At 44.6% G+C, this 20,801-nt stretch overlaps 1 long non-coding RNA gene across 2 annotated transcripts in view; it reads right to left on the reverse strand.

The window, feature by feature from the left end:
- Window positions 1–331: 331 nt before the first annotated feature.
- LOC110343615 overlaps window positions 332–20,801 on the reverse strand; it is a 32,695-nt gene continuing 12,225 nt past the window's right edge. The window contains exons 4-5 of one of the 2 annotated variants that reach the window (XR_002385912.1): window positions 10,828–10,935; window positions 8,440–8,774 (exon numbers count right to left, since the gene is read on the reverse strand). This is a non-coding gene — a long non-coding RNA (uncharacterized LOC110343615). Of the gene's footprint in view, window positions 3,351–8,439; window positions 8,775–10,827; window positions 10,936–20,801 lie in introns of those variants that run through there. The other variant, XR_002385911.2, reaches the window with a different exon arrangement.

A 20,801-nucleotide genomic window follows, 5' to 3' on the forward strand; every position in this document is an offset into this window, starting at 1 on the left:
GAGGCAGACTGGTGTTGGCCAGAGGTCTGTCGCCAAGCTGATTCCCTTTTGCTGGGTTGGCGATGGCAAAAGGACACAGAAGCTGTGGCTTGCTCTGGGAACTAGAAATATTGGGATAATAAATCAGGTAGCCTATTCCTGAAACTGGGATCAGAGTCATCTTCTAAGTTTCCACCTATGGGGCCCAAGTGTTGGGCTGAACTAGAAAGAAAACCCTTACTTTTTAGGAATAAAAACAAATAAACAAAAAGCACGAAAGAGGAATCAAAAAAGACACAGACAAAAAATATTCATCCAAATGGTAAAAGAAAACATAATGTTCAGAAGTCTGGTTTCGTGATTTTATTCAAGGTTTTGTCCCCTGTGGAGACTCACCAACAGACAAGCGGAATAGAGAGGGTGTGGCCAGCAGGTGTGACCAGCAGGCAGGCGGCACAGGGCTGGTGTGACCATCAGAACCCATAGCTGAGCCAAGGGCTAAACAGAAAGGGATGTCGGAATAGAGACCCCCAATTATGGTGTCTGGGTGGGAAACAGTGTGGTAAATCTATGTAAATTGGGAAAAAATGTCAGCTTGTCAGAGTCCTTATCTTCTCTCCTGTTTAAAGCATCAGGCACAGGCTGGGGGGTTGGGGGGACGTAGTCCAGTGACAGACAGTTTGCCTAGCATGTGCAGAGCCTCGGACCCGACCCCTAAGAAGACTACAAACAAGCACACATAAGTGTGTGTTTTTCTTACTAGACAAATTCTGGTGTGCCTCATGGTGGCCCATCTTCCAAGCTGAGAGATCTGTCTACTTGGCTCTTTATTTGCATAGCCTAGTGTAAACCTCACCACATATAGATCCATGCTAGGTCGATGCTCCGACAAAGCCACGCAGAGATGCTTGGATGAGCGTGGTCACTGGCCCTTGGGAGGGTTTCTGCTGGTGCTTTGACCTTAAGGCACCCCTACTGGTGAGTTATGGAGAGATATTAATTTATCACGCGCACGCAGGACACAAGGCTCATTGCCAGTGCCCTGCTTTACAAATCACTTTACCGTTAGCAGAGCAGCTCTCCCACGTCAACAGCCAGGGCGAGCACGTTTGCTTTATTTTGAGGTGGAGTATTTATTTGGGGGTAATGGATTATTAAACAGATATGTATCATTTATTTCTGCCCATTGTTTTATTGAGGGTGATTTACAGCACAACAGCAGTCATTGCAAATGCATTTGCTCTCCTCTGAGAGCTGCTCGCTCTGCTATGAATGGCTTGCTGAGTGCGAGAAGCCAGCCATAGCCCGCCTGCTTCCTCGGGGCTGTGATATTTTACAAGGACTGCCTTACAAAGATTTTGTAAATTACTCATAAATCTCTTCTTGGCAAATACGCTGGGGCTCAGTTAGTAATGTTCAGTTCTCTGTGGCCATTCCGCATAAGAGGGTGTTCATGAAAGAGGCTCTTAAAGGTGGCCTCCTTCACATTAAGTATGTGTGTGTGTGTGCAGGAGACTCTGGGATGTCCTTTGAAATTCGAGTATGAATTGGGCTTTGGGGCTGTTAGAATTTAGGTGTTAAAACGGAGTTGTCACAGCTGAGAACATGAAGAAAAGAGCACCCCCAGTTAATCTCCAACTTTTAGAGAATGTATTGTTTATATTCATATAAGTGTGTGTGTGTGTGTGTGTGTGTGAAAATTAATGGAAATAGGTGTGGAATGAAACTTTGATGACAATTACTCAATTTTTTTTAGACAGACTACTGTATCATTCACGATACACAGGTTGTTCTTGGCTACAGTATAATGCTGCCAGGTTTTTCATTTCAGGAAGGGCAAACACAGCCAAGTTCTGAAGGTCTGTATCAAGGATACTGACATAATTTTCAAAGTCACCCGTAATACTGTGGCACCTCCCCTCTCCATAAAACCCCAGGGGTTGACACCAGCACTTCACTCCCTAATCTATCCCGTGCATAACAATGTTGCAGTGAGTCTTCCTGGGGATTTGCAAGTACAGAGCAGCAGTGGGTTTTGCAAATGAGGTAGGGGTGATGTATTTTATTGCTGATACTGTTTCACCTGCATTTAGTTCCACTGACACGGCAAACCCTGCAGCCAATTGTCCTTATTATAGCCACTGTGTACTTCCCCCCAGTACACTTGCGCAGGGGGAAGATGTGAGCATGGAGCGTACTTAACTGCCAAGCTGAATGGCTCTGTAATGTAGCTTCGGTGTGGCATAAATTAAGCTGTCATTTTTTTGGCAGCAAGTGCAGAGAGGCGATTTTCCTGTACTGTAACATTTGAAACAACAATTTTCTGGCTCCAGTACTGACTGACAGTTCCGTGTGGTACATTCTCAACGTGTGTGCTTCAGGCTGCAGCTGGAAACAGCCTCTGGGGCAAGGTATTGTCTCTATTAGCAAATCCTGGCTGCGGTCGCCCTAGCACAAGGTTTTTCTTTTTTTCTTCCTGACTCCTGCTGCTGCCACTCAGCAAAAGGAGGCTGCCACCAAGCCAGGCAGAATGGCTCTGGGTAAATGTCAGCCTTAGCAAAGGTGTGAGGTACACTCCTCTATGCAAAATGGCCTTTGATCATGAAAATTAGATTGTGCGTTCTAGGTACTGGCTTTATGACACTGAGGCTTTCTACAAAGTGGAAGGCTTCCCTGAGGAGGGCTGAGGGTTTGTGAATGGGAAACACTGACCAGTCCTGCCAGGGTCTTCCAAGGGGTGGATTGGCAGGGCTACTACCACCAAGTTCCCAGTGCAGAGCTAGCTCCAGGGGAGAAGCAGAATGTTGGTAAAGGTAAGTGTGTGTGTGTGTGGGGGGGGGTTCAACAGTAGGGTGTTTGGAAGGAGCACAGTGAACTGCTCTTTCTTTAAATGTCTTCTGTCCCTCCCTTCCACTCTCCCGCCCTCCTCAAGGGCGACTACAAAGCATCACCTCACCACTTGCCAACTGTCTTGAATACACAGAAAGGGCAGAAAAGGTTACCTTGAAAGCAGTCAAAAGAGTAACACTGTAATCACACACCCGTCAGGATACAGCAGGGAGAAATAAGTTATGTTAACCCTGAACTTGCATCCAGAATGGTGCTGGCATGGCAGTAAGAAGGTGCTGCTCCCCACGCTGGAGCCAAGGCTCTAACCAATCCGTGGCTTATACACCACCATTCCTAACCCAGCTCCAGAACCGGCTGAGGTCCTATTTGTAGACTTTCCCAGGAAGAATGGATAACTTCCTGGGGTTGGTTGGTAGCGTCGAGCTGTTTGGCGAATAGCTTGTCCCCTGCCAGCAGGTTTTCTCTTGCATAGAATCTTGCATAGAATCTTGCCTTAGTTTCTCCTGATTGTGTCTGGTGATCTGTGAGGGACAATCAATAATACATCATAAGTGTTCTTATCAAATTACATATGGAGGCTGGCTGCCCTCAAGTTCAAGTTATCTTGACTTCTATTTTGTTTCATGTTATACTTTTGAGAACCCTTCCTTCACTTGCCCTAACAGCTAGCACAAACTGCTTATCAATAGATCGGTTAAAAAAAAAAAACCGCATGGCTCATCAATAGGCTCACCACTTACAATGAACAGCACACCCTCCTTCTCACCCTTTCCGGATTTCTGTCTGAGTGGCAGCTGTGCTTCTCAGCCACTGCATTCAGTCATGTTTACTCCTCTCTCCACGGGCGGCTCACGTGGCTTTCTCTACGCGAAATGCCGCCCTATCCCTTTTTCTTCCTGATAGTTCTCAGCTCAGACAGCTTCTCTGACCAATTCTAGGTGCTAAACTGGGGCTAGATATCTTTACTCTCTCTTGAGTATCTTGCGTGCCTGGCTATTTCAGTTTTTAATTGTCTCCTGTTTCCAATGTCTCGTTTTAGATTTTTTTCCCCTTCAGATAGAAACTGTACTTTTCTCTATCCCTGCCACAATACAGGGTTGATGGATATTTAACACATCCTTAACTAAATGAATGGATAAATTCGTGGTCATCGTCTTCATCACACATCCACAAATCATAAATCTCCAATATCAGGAGAAAAAAAAACCTCCTGATAACGGCTCATTTCACTTTGGCTGGTTTGAGTGGCGAAGAATCACAATACAGGGCATTCATATTATATTTCCTTTATGATCCCCTATCACAATCAATTTGCTACTGTTGCTTCAACTTTCCACGCTGTAGCCCATGTTCAGCCATGTTCGGCAGGCTCCTGGATGTTTCCCTGCTGTGCGTAATATTCTCTATTCTCTGCGGCTTTCTCCGGCAATTTGCTGAGCTATCCTCATCCATATTGAATTTTCATTTGGCTTTATTCTAAGCCTCATTATGAGCTTGTCAAAACCAATTTAAATTCTCAAGCTAGATTTGAGGTTCTGTGTTTTGTGTATCCATGAGAGAATAAAACAGCGATAACACAGGTGAGAAGAGAGCATTCAGAGAAACGAGTGAATTGCTCTTCGGGCTCCTCCATCAGCCCCCAGCCACATGGGTTCTCAGTAGCTGGGGACTGGAAGACAAACAGAGACCTTGTTCTGGTCCGGGGCTCAGCATTCACAAGCTATGTGACACTGGGTAATTCACGCGACCACTTCTGAGCCCAGTGGTTATTTATGCTACGTGTGGACTCTACGTGCTATCGATTCTGTGACGATGTGTGTTTTAAACGTTCTGATAGTTTTAAAAAAGAAAAAAGGATAAATGAGAGAATTGTTGCTCTGGAATCAACAGACATTCTGACTTACAAATAATGGGAAGGGTTAGGGTATTAGTTCTCCATGTTTTTCTCTACTTTTAAAACTTCCTGCCGGGTGGTGGTGGTGGTGGCAGCGGTGGCGGCGGTGGCAGCGGTGCACGCCTTTAATCCCAGCACTCAGGAGGCAGAGGCATGCGGATCTCTGTGAGTTCGAGGCCAGGCCGGACCGACAGCCTCGAAAACAATATAGAGAAACCCTGTCTCGTAAAAACCAAAAAAAAAAAACAAAAAACTTCCTATGATAATCTGAGTAAAATTTCTTTTTTCTTTTTTATTTTTGTTTTGTTTTTGTTTTTTGTCTTTTGAGAATGGGTTTCTTTGTGTAACAGCTCTGGCTGTCCTGGAGCTTGCTCTGTAGATCAGGCTGGCCTCAAACTCACAGGAATCCATCTGCCTTTGCCTCCTGAGTGCTGGGATTAAAGGTGTGCACCACCACACCCAGCTTAAATTGGCAAATTTTATGTTCTGTTCCCCCACCACCATTTCTTTGAAAAGTTCATACGCAGAAAAGTAAAAGTTATCAAAAATAAATGGATTTGACCGAAATATGTTGATAAGATTCATGTGGGACCCCAGGAAGTCTTGAATGAGCAGCAGATGTGTGATGAAGAGCCATCCCTGAGATCTTCAGGCTAGAGAAGGACACAGCCAGAGCTATGTGCTGAGATGTATGCCTCACCATGGTATGTGGGCTAGCCTGGGCATCAGGATGGCAAAGGAGATAGCCCAATGTGATCACATGTAATACTAGACAAGACTGTGAGGGTGTAGAAGGTAAATGGCTGTGGAAAGCATGGCATTGATTGACAAGTGTCTGGAGGGAGGTAGATTTCTGAGGTAAATTAAGCTTGCGTTTAGGGCACTTTAAAGGCTGTGGTGTTATCCGAAGGGCCCATGTTGGCAGCAGGTGTGGTAAAGGATGTGATGGACCCAGTTCAAATCATGGTGAGTTTGAGAAGATGGGAAATTATATAAAAGAAGACAGCCAGCAGGCCATTAGTGCCCATCCTGTGGTGATCACCCAAGATTAATCTGAGACATTAGGAAAAAAATGGACTCCAAACCAAAGAAGAGAGGTAAGCATTGGGGATCTCCCGCTGGGGGTCCCATTCTACTCTCTGGTCTCACTTCTGTTCCAAACACCCCTCCTGAGAAAGCCTGCCAAAAGTCAGCCCCTCTCTGGGGCTGCTCAAGACTATGCCTACAGGCTATATAAGACCTGGCAGCCATCTTTGCTGTGTTGGTCCTCACCTGCCTTCCCAGGGGTCACCCAGGAGATGCTTTGCTCTGCTCAGATTAAACCTGGAATCCCTGATTCTGCCTGATTTGACTTATTACACCGGGCGCAGCGTTACTACTGGGGGATTTAAACTTTTCAGGAAGGAAGAGAATCATTAAATGGGCCCCCTCCTTACTAGGTCAGGCACCTGTGAAAAAAATCCCTACTCTTCCTCTCATGGCTGTGATCGTCCTCGGAGCTCTCCAAAGCCTTGCTCCCCACAGCCGGTCTGTGACTCAGCACATCAACATCCCCCGGACCCAGACCCAGAATCTGTATCTAAATCTTCACGCTGAGAAAATTTTCTCCTGCCCATGCAACCCCTGAAGTTGGAGCTGAACGCGCTCTCCCTGTCGCCATGCTGGCATTCCGTCAAACGTCTTTTCTGCTCTCAGCACACAGGGAACTTAACACTGCGGAGTGGACCCATAGTCTCTTATCTACTGAGAAAGTTAGGTTATTCCCTTTAAATAAAGATGACTTCTACGGAGCTTTGCAACCCTCCAGTTCTGAGCCTGACCTGAACTCGTCTCTTTGGCAGGTGAGGTGACACATAGGACTCTGTGACAGAATCGGGCTATCCTGTTTCTCATGTCCTCAGAGCCATGGAGAGGAGCTTGTGTCTCTGACAATACATGGAGTTTCCTGGTGTTTTCGGATACCTTCACCACCTACCAGCACTGCAGCTGCTCCTCTGTAGATCTGTCTCTCAAACTGCCCCTGCCAATGAAGATCATCATCTGTTTGGATCCCTAGCTGCATCTCCTCCTCTGAAGGTACTGGTTTGGTTATGGGTTAGGAGTGACTGGGGACCACTAGAAGGTACACTGAGACTTCACGCGGCTGAAGGGTGATGTTTTCCTGCCTTTCTCCTTGAACTTAAGAGACTCTGTGTCATGGAGATGGCTTCTGGGCCAAGAAGAAACAAGGATGATGGGATTGTCTTCCTATATATGTTTATCTTATTGGTTGATGAATAAAAACACTGTTGGCCAATAGGGTAGCAAGATAGGTGGGACTAGGAGATGAGGAGGATTCTGGGAAATGAAGGTAGAGTCAGTAGAGTTGTAGGACGCCAGAGGAATAAGAGGTCCCCAGACTTTTCTCTGGTAATGATAAGACCAAATGGAAATACTTAGGTTAATAGAAATGGGTTAGTAATTAAGGCAGAGCTAGCCAATAAGGAGTCCTAGTCTTTGGCCAACAGTATGATAGATTAATATAGAGTTTGAGTGTTCATTTGGGGCTGACACGGTTGTGGGACCAGGCTGGCATGAAAGAGTGCTCCCAACACACAGACCCAGCCAGAGGCATCTTATTTTATGTTGTTTTTTCAGGCAAACTCAAAGACATGGCTATTTGATGACTTCTCATAGTATTTCTCATATTACTCACAAGTTCCTGGGAGGAATTGAGAATGTTTTATGAACCAGATCCACATATTTATTATATCCACACCAAGAACCATCATTGTAATTAAGCACCTATCACAATTTCCACAACACACCCTTTTTAAGGGACCTGACACACAGCCATAAAACATACTCTTGACTGAAACTTGACATCACTGGATACAGGACTCAAGCGCTGCTTTTCATAAAAAGTATAAAATTATATCACATTTCTAGAGGATCAAAGATATTACATCCCTACCTCAAATTGTTCATTTGTTGTTTTAATAAAATTCAAAGTAGGGATATGGTAAACTTGAGGTACAGAAAATTTATACCATTTGATTGGCTTAGAAACCTGATGGTATATTTTCAGCTGAGAGGAGTGGCCAACACTAGGGAGGTTAGGGCAGGAAGACCTCTGTGAGTTAGAGGCCAGCCTGATCTACATAGTGAGTTCTAGGTCAACCAGAGCTACATAATGAGACACTGTGTGGAAAAAAAGCATTATATATACTGATTCCCCATACCCTCCTAATAGGCATATATTAGACCAAGAGAGCCCAGTCTCTATAAGTCTCTCCTTCAGCCAAGAGAAAAGCCTCAATCCTCTTTTTGACAAATAAGAGACAAAACAGGAATGCTTAGGTCATGTGAAAACAACATGTTGGTACAGTCACTTTCTTTATCAAGCCATACTAAGAATAAGGAACAAGATGTTTATTTGGATTTTGACCAGAACACAAAACTGAGGAGTGTCTGATGTGGGATGTCCTTTTGTGTGTTGCAAATATACGTTGCTTTGCTTTTATTGATTGATAAATAAAGCTGTTTCAGCCAATAGCCAGAAAATATATATATATAGCTAGGCGGGAATCTAAACAAAGATGCAGAGAGAAGGAAGGTCATGTAGTCACCAGGTAAGCAAGATGTGACAAGATAACAAGCCATGAGCCTCATAGTAAAATACAGAATATTAGAAATGGGTTAACTTATAGGTAGAGCTAGCCAGTAAGAAGTCTGAGTCATTGGCCAAACAATTGTGGTTTTAATATTGGCTTCCGAGTAGTCATTTCATAAGTGGCAGCAGGGACCCAGTGGATGGAAGAGAAACTGGTCCAGCGGAACCGGGTGAGACAGAGAAAACATCCAATTATAAGTGTCCAAATCAGCTTTATGCTCATGCTCCCCAGTTCTGCTCCCAGTCCTTGCATGTTGTGCTGGCAATAACACTAAACAGGTTGTGGTAAATGATCCTTCACTCCAGCTGAGGTAGGAGGCTTGTAGGATAGTGATGATCTTCTTTGGGTACTGAAGCCTCTGCAGGGATGCACCATTCCTCAGCCCCAAATCCTGCACCCTGGATCACATGCATTGATAAAGATCCAGGTAACAGGTTATGTGCAAGAGGAAAAAAACAAAAAACAAAAAGCCAAACACACAAGAAAGAGCATCATGGGTACCACCCCACCCTGAACAGAAAACAACATGCTCTCCGAGAAGGAGATCTACGACTCCTATGGCTTTGTTGTATGCCTTTCGATTCTATAAGTGACCAAATGAGACTCAACAATGTCAGGGCATAATGGGGCCATTAGATTATTTTACCTGTCTTTATACGAAACAGATTCCTGGGTAGCCGAATAAGAGCTGAAAATTGACCTGAATGCATACAGGGACCCTGAAGCTCAAAACCTTGGCACCAATTGGACATTTATGTGTGGCTCTTACCACTTTGGGCCTTGGAACATTATTTGTGCAGGTGTCTAATCTCCACGCCTGGGCTGTAAGCCTCTGGAATCTGTGCCTGACCAGGTAGCTCTCACTGCATGGCAAGCATTTACTGCAAGAGAGACAGAAAATGGACCAAGGGGGAGGCAAGCAAGCCAGCCCTTTCCACATGCCTCATGCATTTCCACAGAAAACATGAGATGAAACGGGAAATGTATTCCCTGCTTGTACTCCCAGATTTTTTTTTATCATCATCTCTGGCTTTGTAATCACCAGGGTTTCAGTACATGGGGTACAAGAGGAGAATAAATGAGAAGGAAGCCTGCTCAGTGGTGGGTTTGCGGTTTCCCTGGTCATCCTGGCTGAGGTGGTGCAGCTACTTTCTTAAAGGCAGGTTAGCAAGCGTCTCTCCTGCCATAGAGTGTTGCCTCTGATGAATATGCTGGACCACTATGGTCCTTTGCTCTCTCTACCGCCATGTTCTCATGTAACTTCTCCCTTGAGTAACTGTTACTTAATTGTTACTAATTTTCAGCTTGGGGTCTCCTAGGTAGTAACTCACTTCCACCCATTTTCACTGGGTGACTGCCTCTACCAAGAAATCTCTGCCTTGTGAAACAGATTGTCATTTGATCTCTCCCTGAGAGCAGTTGACTGAGGTTCCTCTTTCCTCCCTTCCTCCCTGAACACAATTATTAACTCTTGAGTCTTGAGGAAAACATCTTTTGGTTGCAGGGAAAGTCTTGTTTGTCTGAGTACTCTGGCTGGCAGCTGATTTTTTTTTTTTGTCAAGAAAAACAGAGGTACCTGGCTAAAGGGGTATGTGGGTTTTACATCTTGCTTCTGCAGACACACCTATGCCCTTCAGTGGACTTCACAGAGGTTCTCTTGGCTCCACACAGCCATGGGGCAGCCTCTGCTCTTATTTGCTCCCTTGCCCTTCTTCCTTATTGAGGGACCCTGGGTGTTAATGGGCAACGATCAAGTGAGGTGTTAAGTTATGGTGATTGCCTGGTATAATGAGACCTCTGACTCTCCCTCTTTGGTTAATGGGCACCCTCAACTTTGCCATCTTTCTCTTAGGGACATTTTACGATGTGCAGTTTTATTTGCATCTGCCACCCTTCCAGAGGGGTTTTAATACTCACTCTTGGCTGTGATGGTTTGAATGACAAATGTCCCCCCCCCAATAAGCTCCAGTATCTGAATACGTGGTCCCCAGTTGGTGGTGCTGCTTGGAGATGCTTAGGAGGGATGGTCTTGCTGCAGGAAATCTGGTGGTCCTTGAGATTAAAAACCTCCTGCCATTTCCAGTTCAATCTCTCCACTTCATGGTTTGTCGTTGAGATGTGAGGTCTCAGCTCTAGCTTCCTGACCCAGTCACCGAACCTGCTGTCTACTGCCTGCTGCCTGCTGCCATGCTGTACTGCTACTGTGGTCTCTAAACCTCTAGAACTATAAACCGAAATACACTCTCTGTTTCTTTAAGTTTCCCTGGTAGTGATGTTTTATCACAGCGACAGAAAAGTAACTGATACACTGGCCAATGTTGCCTTTTACAAAGAGATTACTCCTTTTTTCAACAAAAAACTATCTGGAAGGAGGCCTGCTTCATATTTTTGCCTCTGAGGGCAGTGAGGGCTTCCTCTAATTACTGTGGTTCCCAAATACTATGGCCCTACCCTCTGCAGATGGCAGTGGCTGGCCATTGCAATCACTGAAGGCCTGGTAAGGACTTCTGAGATCCTCCCAGACAGCCTGTAGCTCTCTTTAATGGTAGCGACTGTCTCCTGTAAAAAAAAGAACAGCTTACTTCAGCTATCACAAACAGGACCCACCCATGGGTAGCACGGAGTTTTCATCTCCTTGTGGGGAAACTCGTTTTCCTGACTCCCTAAGCCTTAGGGCAACATCTGTTAAAGGCTCACCACATCCCTGAGTATCTGCCACCTCTTCCCCTTCTTATATCGGTTAGTACACCTCTATTGTTCATTTTCTCCTGTTCCTGTGATAAAACATCCCAGCATAAGTGACGGAAGGGAGGAGGGATTTATCTTGCCGCGCGGTTTAAAGTTATTGCCCATCACGGTGGGAACGTCATAGTCTCACATTGCATCTGTAGTCAAGATGCAGAGAGCAAATGCTTGCTGTGCTCAGCCCACTTTCCCCTTTTTTTTATACAGGCCAAGACCTCAGCCCAGGGAATGGTGCCACCCACAGTGGATGGGTCTTCCCCTCACTCAATTAACCTAATAAAAATAATTCCTTGCAGGCATGCGCAGAGGTTAGATAACCCCTCACAGGTGTGCCCGGAGGCTTTCCTCCCAGGTGACTCCAGATCTGGTCTAGTTGACAAGACTATCCACAGATCCCCTTCTTTAGTCTTTAGTAACTCGCCGTCTGCCCTAGGCCAGCTAGAGCTACCACACCTTCCCCCCTGTTTGCTGGTTGATATTCCTCACTGCCTTGTCCCAGAGACACGTTTAAGCTTTGACCAGGATTATGGCATTATGGACAAGGATCCTGCCCTGTCTGCCCACAGCCACCTCATCTTTTTCTAGGGAAAGGGCCACACTTTTGGAAATTCTCAAGCCACTGTATAAGAATTGAAGATGATTCTCTAGGACCTCCCCCCATCCCTTGCCCCTTTCCTTATTTCTTCCTGGAAACAGAAGACAAATTGACACTCCCTGAAGACTACATTTATGCTTTCTTGTCTCCTGAATATTCTGACAAAGGTGCAGTTTTAACAGATCAATTACTTCAAACGCTGGGGCCAGTGGCTTACCCTGGTAAAGAGTGTGCATGCTATCCAGGACTCAGATAATCCCTGAGGAACCAGCACACTTAGCTTAAACCACCCCTGGACCTCACGGTGGGTGATTCCCATGTGTTCTCTTGTCGTTGAATCACAAGACTTAACTCGATCTTTAGCTCACATCTATGTTATTTTAGAACCTCGATCCAGCCCATCCTCTGAGTTGCCTACTCCCCTGTGCAAGGTTTTTGGGACATCCCAAAGGCATCTTGCATGCATTCATGACTTCACAGCCATCTTCCCTGCCTCTCTCTCTGAGCCACGGCGACGAGGGCCACAGCTCACCGTTGTCACTAGTAATACCCGGGATGCTCCTTGGTTTAGACGGAGACTGCCATCAAAGCCACAACCACATGAATGCTTTAATCCCAGACTGTTGAGCGTTGAGCACAGCTTTGACTCAGTGACACCAGTAGGAGCCACACTCCTTCTCTTTGTGTGTTATCCTCTGCTAAGAGGACCTCTCCACAGAAAGGTTCAGCCCCTGCAGGGGTGGGAGCAGGAGCAGGCTTATTCCCACTCTCCTACAGTCTGTGACAGTGACCACCTCAGTCGAGCATGGTAGCACTTGCCTGTAATCCTAGCATTCAGGTGGCAGGGACAGGATGACCAAAAGTTTAATGGTCATTCTCAGTTGCTAAGTAAGTTTGAGCCCCACAAGGGATACATAAGACCTCAAGGGAGAGAGAGAGAGAGAGGGGGGAAGGGGGAGGGGGGAGGGAGGGAGAGAGAGAGAGACAGAGACAGAGACAGAGAGAGAGAACACAAACTAAGAGACAGAGAGAGAGAGAGAATACAATCTGATCTTCTTTGGATCAAGGTGGGAAGTTAAGTTTAGTAGAAACCTGTTTCCTTTTCCAGTCTTCTGTGACAGCACATGCCAACGTTCTGAAACATCAAGCATGAGCGGGGTGTGTGAAACCTTAGGAGCCGCCCGACGTGCAAGGGAAGGTTGCCTCCTCCATCCGTGTGCACCCAACCCTCACGGAACTCTAGCCAAGAAAGACCAGCATCTTTAAACTAGGGATGATTTTACAATTTTCCTGATTTTTCTTCTCCTCTAAGCAGGTTTTACTGAGAAAAGCAGTTAAAGAAATTAAGAGTGATTTATAAAATTAAGGGGAAGTTGGCCAAAGTCACTTGATTTAATATTTCTGTGCCGTTTTCATCAATACAGAATAATAGCTCAAGTGTCTTTAAAAGCTTTGGCCCATTCTAAAATCAAACAGCCAGCCTAAAGTCAAATTCGTTACTCACTCACTTCAGACAGAGAACACAGGAATAAAGACATTGTCCACTGGAGGTACATTTTCCTTCCATGGAACTGCCCATGTGGTCTCTTTCTGCCTCCACAGCTATCTCTACCGCCACTTCTAAAAGCTTTTATCTTACCATCTTGCATTCAAATACATTAAATGCAGTCCGAGTTATACAAGCCAGTTATTTATGGTCACATCAAACATTGCAGGTCACTCACCACACGCTAAAGAAAGAAAACCCATCAACAAATAGGCCCCGTTCGTTCAGCTCGGTTGACATGTCCTTTGTCTTTGACTCGGGTCCCTGCGAAGCAGTACACACAGGGATAGGAGGTAACAAGAACACCCATTGGCTGCTGCCTGGCCTGGCTTCTGTAACTGAGCACCATTTGACCAATGGTGAGTGTTCTGAGTGCGTTTCCCTCCGTCGGCAATGTTAATGCAATGCCAAATGATAAAGATGCCCCTTGGCATTCAGCACTCAACTTAGCCTTTAATAATAGACACTTTCTGCATCTCAAATTGCTGCTATACATGAACAGGTTTTAGTCAACCCCTGAAGCGTACATGTACCTTCTCATTACAGGGCAACTGTAGTGAGAAAGCAATTCACTAAGCCAGAGGGTTGGCAATCACCCATATTTTCTGCTATGAGTAAATAACTTCAATTGATTTAATCATAAAAGAATAACAGGAAAACGACATTGATTTCCAAATCCCTAATGCGAGCATCAGACTCTATTGACTAGGCTGCATACGAGGAGGTTGTAGCCATTTGTACAGACTCAAGGCATGTCAATACTTGATCATTACTCCAACAACAACAAAAAAAAATGACAATTTGGACTTGTTTCAAAATGGATTGAAGTAATATTATGCAGGGTGATTGGGCAATCTAGGGCGATATAAGTGATAATACGCTGCAATGCTCATTAGGTTAAAAAGAACAAAATCCATAAATTCTGGCCAACAGTTTTCTTCTTGGTTGTAATAAGTCATTTGCCCTCTCTGGTAACAGGAAAGGCATGGTAAACCTCTGCTTCCAGGGAAATAACCAAACTTTGTTGTGGAAATTTCTTCCCTTGCTCACGGCTGTGTAATTACTAGGAGGACCTGTGTGTGTGTGTGTGTGTGTGTGTGTGTGTGTGTGTGTGTGTGTGTGAAGCTTTCTCTTTGGAAGTGGAAAATATGGAGAGTTTTGTCTCAAACTACGTTTAAAGGGTTGTTTGTTTCTCTGACGTTGGCTGTTTGGTTGCAGTTTAAAAGCGTAGCCTAAAACCTATGTTAAGAAGCCTATGTAACATAAAAATTCAAAAAAAAAAAAAAAAAGAAAGAAATGCACCCCTACTTTGAATGCAAAAAAAAAAAAAAAAAGAGAGAAGAATCATGTAGATGACACTTCTCTTCTAGGGACCTTGGGAGGAGACTAGAGAGGCAACAATAACAAGAAGGTTGGAGAGGCTTAGCTAACTAAGGTCCAGTCCGGGGGCATTCTGGGTTAGGTAGACAGATCAAAGACTCTAAGTGACTTCAGAGTCTAAGAAACTCCTCCACTAGTTTCATTTTTCCTCTTTGTTTTAATTAACTTTTTTATTTAAATTAAAAATTATCTAATTTGACATACCACTCCCAGTGGCCTCTTCCTCCCATCCTCCCATCCCCCCATTCCCACCACCATCTCCCCATCTCACTCCCCATCCTACTCCTCAGGAAGGATGGATTGTTTAAGGTTTTCTGGTGAGCTAGAGAAACAGCTCAGTGATGAAGAGCAAATACTGCAGAGGACCCGAGTTTAGTCCCTAGCACGCACAGACACTGAGGCCTTACAACTGCCTGTGGCTCCAACTCCAGGGAAATCTGACGCTGTGGCCTCTGTGGGCACCTGCACGCATGTAGGAATATTCACACATAAACATAATTTGCAAAATAAAATAAATGTTATCAATACTGCTCTACAGGCTTTTTTTCGGCTTTCGGCTCGGAGGAGGCTACGGTGCAACTTTCCTCGATTGTCCCAAATCCGGGTTCATCCGACACCATCCACCTCCACCAAGCCGCCCAAGTTCGACCCTAACGAGATCAAAGTCGTGTACTTGAGGTGCACCGGAGGTGAGGTCGGCGCCACGTCCGCCTTGGCCCCCAAGATCGGTCCCCTGGGTCTGTCCCCAAAGGAAGTTGGTGACGACATTGCCAAGGCGACCCGTGGCTGGAAGGGCCTGAGGATCACAGTGAAGCTGATCATCCAGAACAGACAGGCCCAGGTTGAGGTGGTGCCCTCTGCCTCCGCCGTGATCAAGAACTGAGCTGGGCTCTGTAAAAAGACCTGGCTAGGTTAGGATAGGGCGCAACGAGATCTTTACGCAAGAGCACTGGCACGAGGCTTGGCATGTTGAAAGGGGCACTGCATCCTTGTCACAGAGACCCACGTGTCTACACAGGAGCTAGGTGAGATCAGCTGCCGAGGCACAGAAAATATAATAAACGCCGTGTGGCACCAGAAAGGAAGCATTGAGAGTTTTGGTTCTGCCAAGCATAAAGATGCTTGTGCCATGTGGTACGGTGTACAGTGTGGTAGGTAGGGTAGAGCTCAGTGCAGAACACTCTCCGTGGGGGCGTGCTCAAGGTCGTGGGTCACAAATGTAAGAAAACCAAACAAGCGATGTTGTGACAGGGGTTGCAAGTTGATTATGGTATGATGCTGCAACGATAAACGGCACACTTACTGAAAATATAAGTAAGTATTTATTATGGAAAATACTCACAAGAGACAAACAAGTAACTCAGATAAGCCGAGTAGTTTTCCACCGCGGAACTAGAAGCTGGAAAAGAGAGCGAGACTTCCGCTGTTCAGTCTTTTAAACCTTCCTCCGTAACGCCCCTAGCCATGCCCAAAAGTGGGCCTGGTTGTTGATAGACAAAATATTGTAACTGTGTTCTTACTTTATAACTGTTCTGTTATATATAATTTGACCATGTTAAAGTTAAGACCTGTCCTTTTGTTTAGACAGAAAAGAGGAGATGATGGGGAAGTCCTGTGTATATGTCAATAAAGCACTGTTGGCCAATAGGTAAGTAAGATAGGTGGGACTAGGAGTCCAGGAGGACTCTGGGTAGGAGAAAGATAGGGAGTCATCATGTAGCCCGCCAGAGAAGTAAGATGTCCGTCTGGTAAGAGAAATACTTAGATGGGTTAAATACTTAAGTCAGAGCTAGCCAGTAAGAAAAAAGCAAGGCCAACAGCTTCATAATTAATACAGCGTCTTGTGTGTTATTTGGGGACTACAACGAGGCAGAGCCCAGGCGACTGGTGGGGAAAAACCAAAGCAGCTGGCAAGGAAAAGTCTTCTCTCTACAATGGTGACTCTGTTTTGGTACCTCAGATAACGTGGCCAGTATCTTGGGTTCCGAATAACCAGGTGTCAGTCACCAGCAGATGGAATAAAGGTTTTCAGCTGGCTCATAAACTGTATCTGAGTGGTCTTCCTTGGTGGGATCCCAACAACAGTTTTTGGTATGTGACTGCCACAATATGGGTCATTGAGTCGTTTTATTAAAAAGTGATTCACTTTTTGATGCTTTTGACTGTATTGATGAGAATTCTCCATCCCCTATCGTTTTTTGCTACTGACCTTTGTACCAAAAGCAGAAATAGACCTCAAGAAGAGAACCACTGGCAGATGAAATAGTCCGCCTTTGAATTAGGACTATTGCTTCCCTTGTAGTGATTTCTCCATTATCATCTGGTTGCATTCTGTGGTAGCTATTATCTTCTTATGATTACCATGATACATTTCTTCGAAGCCATATTTTTTAAAGGAGTAGAGCAAGATAAGAAGTAAGTGATATGCACAACATACAGATCTAACAGAAACTTTAAATGCTGGAAGTTAGGAGAGAGAGAGAGAGAGAGAGAGAGAGAGAGAGAGAGAGAGAGAGAGTGTGTGTGTGTGTGTGTGTGTGTGTGTGTGTGTGGCAGGTTGAGGGTTTCTATTAGCTTCCATGGCAAGAAGCTTGGATTTGAATCCCACTTATGAGGCATTTTAACAATGCCTTTATTAAATACCTACCCTTACTATACCTCAGTTTCCTTGTCCGTGAAATGGGACTTTGGATGGAATGAACTGTGAGGTTTCCTGCTACTCATAGTTATGTGATAAAGGATTATTGAAGAGAAAGTGACCAGAAGAAGTTAACACTTAAGAGAACTTAGTCCCGTGGCAAAAAAGGTGAGACCAGAGAGAAAGTCGGGGATCAGGGAAGACCAACCAGGTGACTACCTCTATTATTCAGGAAAAGCTGATAGGGCCCTTGGCTAGGATAGTGATCAGGAAACATTTCTAAGGTCAGTTCAACCGTATTTAGTAAAAGAATGATAAAATGACTTGGAGATTCTTAACTTGGTGAAATAAACATGGAAGATTTTGACAAAATCCTTGCAGAAAGAAGAGCTTGCTTGGTCTTGAAAATCTTGAGTTTAGGCTGATTGCAGGGTACTGATACTGAAGATTCTTGCATGTATTAAGAAGATGATTAAGAAATACAGACAGGGGTTTCTGCTCCAAAATAGTTAACAAATCACTTGAAAGGAGGTAAAAGAACAATAACAGACAGGCAATTGAACTCTGAACTCCCTGCTCTTTTATCTGGAAGACATGAAACCTCTTGGGTGAGTAGGTTGGTTGGTTGGTTTGTTGACTGGTCACTGAGCTGGCCTCTTTCACATCAACCATTCGTCAAGAATATGCCCTGTAGACTTGCCTACAGACAATCTGATGGAGGGGTGTTTTCTCAACTGAGTGAGGTTCCTCTTCCCAGATAATTTTAGCTTGTGTCAAGTTGATAGAACCAAATGCTCATACAACTAATCAAGACACTCACAATGTAAAAATGTTGATAAAAAAAGAGATAACGGTTGCCCCAATTCACAAATCTATGTCCCCAAAGCTTCCACCACCTGCCAATAGCTCCAAGTTGTTTATCAAACCTTTCAACACATGTCTCTGAGGAGCACTCCAATTCAACTTGGCTCAAAGATCACCCATACAGAGATAGGATTGTACAGGTGAATACAGTTTCTATAGAGTGAAAATAGTCATTTAAAATGTTTAGATCCTAAGGGAGTTAATGTGGTCCCAGTCAGGCCCAGGACTGTGTGGCAATGGCTAAGACTTGAAGAGGATTTGAGAATCTGAGCAGGGAAGTGAAAATAACAGAGTTTAATTTGTGATCTTAACCCTTTGTAAAAATCTTAACCTTTTTACTACACTCCTGTTTGTTAGAGTAACCCTCCTGGGCCACAGAAAATGTGAGTGAGGAACCATTTACTAGTAAAGCAGCACTTCAGGGCGTAGATCTTAGAAACTACTTCGGATTCAGAACGAGCGTATGAGTATCTCAGCTCAACCCACAGGACCCAGTTGCATTGAATAATTGAGCGGCATATGAGGATGGTCTGATTGGACCAGTAGTCACAAGGAAACAAACTGATAACCAAATAGATGTATAAACATTTATTCCAGGCCCACTAACTTCTCTGTTCTTGATTTTTGCCATTAAAATGCATTATCTTTTTTACAGAAGATCACAGGAGAAGCTACCAGAATAACAGGGGAAAACAAGGTCATGAAATAGTAAGGTAGCCAGGAATGAACAGCAAAGACAAATGATATAATACAGCCAAGAAGTTATCAGTGCCTGTCCCCATTAATTCCTTTATGGGGTGAGAGGGGAGGCACCAGTTACATAACGTGTTCATGTTTTCATAGTCACAGAATAAGAAATATATCTGCAGTGATAGAGTGGACATTTATCTTATCTAAAAATATATTACTGCCTCACACTTGAATTTTTAGGAAAATAAACAATTGCGTCATTAATTTCCACCTCAGGCGTATGAGTGACTTTGTTTCTAAAAGCCTATAGGCATGGAAGTATTACACGCTTGATTTTAGACTGTAAGAATAATGACCTGAGGGAGTTTTAATTGCCTAACTTCAGTAAGCCCTGAGAACCTAAAAAGAAAAAACAAAACAAATGGGAAAAAAAAAAAACCAAGAAGATGACAAAGATAGCTAGATACAGAAAAGGTGCCTGGAAAAATGTGATGAGTTTGAGCAAATTTAAATTCAATAGCAGCCTATCATAGACACTAAGAATTGAATCCCTTGTGCTTCTGAGGAGGCTGGAAAGAGGAAACTTTCGAGGAAGGCAGATGAACACTCCTCCTCATAGGAATTTTTATACACGAGCAAATGTATGCAGCCATCTCCACGGTTACAATTTTTTTTCTATCTGCATATGCCCGAAAACTGTTGGAAGTCATAAACTCACAGCAAATGACACTGAAGACAAGAGCGTGTATTGGCTGGCTTTTCACCTTGTCTCCATTTGTGTGTTGAATAGCTGATATGATGGGCTTTCCCCCCCTCACACCTATAAGCCAAAGTCATCGTCCTGTCAGAAGATAATGACTTCACTACTCTGGAGTTCTGGCCCTGGTAAAGGAACAACTTCAGAGTTCACAGTCAGACTTAATGCAGAGGGGGAGGGCAGACACACACACACAAAAAAAACAAAAAACAAAAAAGGGAAACTGGGTGGGGAACAAAGGAAAAGAAAAGAAAAGTGGAAATCCTCCTCCGGCTGGAATGCAGGAGCCCCTTCCAGGAGAGCTGCAAACACTCTCCAGGCTATCTGGTTTCCCCTCCATGGGTTTCACAGTCTCCAGGCTCAAAATGGCAGACATTTTTAAGTGGGCCTCTTGTCCCTCACAGTCCTGAGAGCTTGGCCTGCAGGAAACTGATCTGAGGTAAACCTACCTTCTGACTCCCCTTGCAGTGTTTTCCTAAGCCCACTTTTGTCTGGCCCCTAATCCACGAGGCATTAATGTTAATCTGATATTTCTGAGGTGCTTAACGCGGCTTGTCTAGGAAAGAGGCTGGTGGAGGAGCAGACTGGTAGATTGGCTGGGGATCTGACAGGAATTGAAATTTGAAAAACCAGCCTACTTATCTGAAAGTGCCAAATAGCCATCGTATGTTTCCCTAAAATAAGAGCCATATATAATATGATCTGATAAGATGCCGACACTAATTTCCATGTTTGTGGCACCGTTTTAGCACCCCCATAAACCTGTAGCGGCTTTCACAGAAATACGGCTGCATCAGGCATATTTTATCCCTCAACATGCAAACCTAATGAATAGAAATGTCTCGTGGTCTTAAACAGTCCCTGACTCCAACCTGGAAGCAGTTAGCTCACACTTGACTTTTCGTGTTGGGAGGAAGGGGCTGAGAGTGTAGAGCTCTTGCCTAGCACAGAAGCAGCCCTGGGTTCAAGCCCCAGCACTGCATTAAGCCAGGTATGATGGTACACGTGGGTAGTCTAGACACTCAGGAGTCTGAGGCAGGAGGACCACTACATAGCAAGATTCAAGACTTGGCCAAATCGGCAGAGCTCTGCTCTATAGCAAATGTCACCAAAGCAGCTTTTGACTGGACCCCACCACCACCACAGTGGGCATAAGGTGACACCATTGCGAAGTTTTGTTGAAGTCGTTCTAAGTACCCCATGGGGACTG

The sequence above is a fragment of the Mesocricetus auratus genome, unplaced genomic scaffold (assembly GCF_017639785.1).
Source record: "Mesocricetus auratus isolate SY011 unplaced genomic scaffold, BCM_Maur_2.0 Super-Scaffold_15014, whole genome shotgun sequence".
NCBI lineage: Eukaryota > Metazoa > Chordata > Mammalia > Rodentia > Cricetidae > Mesocricetus > Mesocricetus auratus.